Source organism: Galeopterus variegatus, unplaced genomic scaffold (genome assembly GCF_000696425.1).
Source record: "Galeopterus variegatus unplaced genomic scaffold, G_variegatus-3.0.2 Scaffold6187, whole genome shotgun sequence".
NCBI classification, from domain to species: Eukaryota; Metazoa; Chordata; class Mammalia; order Dermoptera; family Cynocephalidae; genus Galeopterus; species Galeopterus variegatus.
The window spans coordinates 1,502-4,168 of NW_007732298.1; positions in this window are offsets into that span (position 1 = coordinate 1,502).

The window sequence follows — 2,667 nt, forward strand, 5'->3', positions numbered from 1 at the left end:
ACTGCTGCTGTTACTGTCATCTTTAAGAAACTGGCAGGGCCAGGGTCTCACTGTCCCCAAAGAGCAATTGTGTTGCATGTTGATTTACACTCAGGCTTTTGAACCTGCATTATCTACTTTAAATGAAAATTTCTGTTTTTACCTAGCACCTTCCATTAAAGCAATTCTTCATAATCTCTAGTTTCCTGGAGGGAAAACATATTCAATTCCGCATTCAAACAAATAGGGAAAAAATTTGAAAAAAAAAAAAAAAAAACTTTTGCTCACAATATTTGAAATTCATCTTGTAAAGCACAGTTTTTTACCCCCAACGTTTATAGACTAATAAATGAAATGCCTAATGATTTTAAAACGTGAGTTTCTTAATTATCTTCTAGAAGCATGACTGCTTCCATGTGAAGCAAAGAGTTAGAAGAACGTGCTGTGCAGTCAAAATTTTGTTCCTTCTGTCAGCTGAGCTGGGTTTTGTCCTTTGACTCAAATTACGGGCAGCTTGGATCCCTATGCAGAACTTCTAGAATCGTCTTCCTGGCTGGAGGCTTTTTATCCTTCAGATCTTCACGTGGGCAATCTTTCCCTTGTGTGTTTTGCCCGATACCCCATGGGCTAAGTTAGAGCTCTTTACACAGTATTATAACTACCTGATGCCCTGAGGTTAGATTACTTACCTGATGATCTAAGCTTAGAGCTCCTTACACATGAGCCTAATTACCTGCTTACTTATTCCTCTCCACTAACTAAACTTTAAGCTTCATGAGGCCAAAAACCACATCAGCTATGTATATAGCTGTGTCCTCATTCCGGTGCTCAGTAAATATTCATTGAATAAATGAATGAAAAGCACATTATGTATTCATGTTTTTTTGGTGTCCATGGCAAGAAGCATTTTTAGATTATGTTTATTACAAACTTATCTTTAATTTCCTCTCGAAAATTACAGTAATATGCCAATGTTCTAATGCACTTAGAAGATGGTGTAGGTCAGTGGTTCTCAACTGGGGGCAATTTTGCTACCCCAGAGGACATATATATGGCAATGTCTGAAGACATTTTTGTCATACCACAGATCTGCAGCAAAGAATGATCTGGCCCAAAGTGTCAATAGTGCTGAAGTTGAGAAACCATGAGGTAGATGGAAGTGCATAGAACCTGGCAGGTTGATTTTATTTTGTTCTACCTTTTGGAGTTCACCTCTTTGGATGTTATTAATAATAATTACAGAGAGAATAATAGTTTATATCTATTACATTCTTGCCATGTTCAGGCACCATTCAAGCTTTTCATAAATATTATCTTATTTAATCCTCTCAATGGTGCCGTGAGTTAGGAACTACTTTTTATCTTCATTTTTCAGATGAGACTAAGATTTAAAAGGTTAAGTAATATTTCAAGATCCTGCAGCTACTCAATGTTAGAAATGGGACAAGAACTCAGGGTCTGTGCTTTTGCCCATTATACTATACCTCTTTCTCTATAAAGAGTCTCCAGCTTAAAGTCTAAAAGGATTTCTGCTGTCAGTGTATAGCCGCAGCTGAAAATATAGAGGAAATTTAAATTTAAAAAAAATCATTATGGCTTAGGTATTTGTAATTTTACACTTACACTAATTTACACAAAGATACTGTATACTGGCTGACATGTGTAGGCTGTTGTTGATCCAAGGGTCAGAAGAAATCTTCTGTATACTATTATTTTGTGGAATTCCCAAGAAGCTCAAAGAAAGTTCTGAGAGTTTTTTACTCAAAATTGAACTTGTCGCAGTCAGTCAGCACATTGTGATCTAGATGGGACTTTTCTCCTATTAAGGTGTATAAACAGTGACAGTTCACTCCATGTAATCTTTCTAGGAGCTTTCTTCAGGACCACATCATCATCTTACATAATCATAAAAGAATCACTCCTGATTAAAATATGCCTGCAAGACAGCCACCCTGCAAGGCAAAGAGTTGGCTGATGAGGCTTTTTGTCTCCTTAAGGAGGACACAATTCAGGCAAGTGGAAAATGTACAATTTGGGTGCATAATAATAGATTCTAGGTCCATCCCTGAGTACTCGATTAACTCCCAATGATAATCTCCTTGAGGCTGTGAGCTGATGAACTTGAGGTAAAGTTTGTTATTCTCCAGTATTGTTTTTTTGTTCCTTAGGCCCTAAAAGCTTGGTTTGTAGACAAAGTTAAGAAGCATCTATTCCTTTTACATAGGAACTTAAGAGACTTTAGTGTAGCTGCTTTTCCCACTTAGGAAATTCTGTTCATTGTGTGCCTCTGTCACACATTGAAGAGTCCAGTGGAATACTCAAAAACATATTAGATCCTATTCTTTTAGTCTCACTTTCCTACCTCTTCTGAAGAGTGAATGCTAATAGCACCGAACAGTTTTTGGTTCATAAATGCTTCATAAAAGTGGGCTCCTGTGATTACAAATAGCTGTTTAAGGTCCTACTAGACATTAGTGCTTGTCATTCAGATGAACATTTTCCATTGAGGCCACATTTTGTAGATAGTCATTACACTGCTCCACCTAGAAGATGTAGTTTACATATAAGGTGTAATTTGAGACTATCTCCTGGGGATAGAGGGGATTAGTATGTTTTATGCCTTTACCCTTCTCAAAAGAGTCATGTGAAATGCTTGTGCATTTATTTTACATTTAATAAATTTAAACA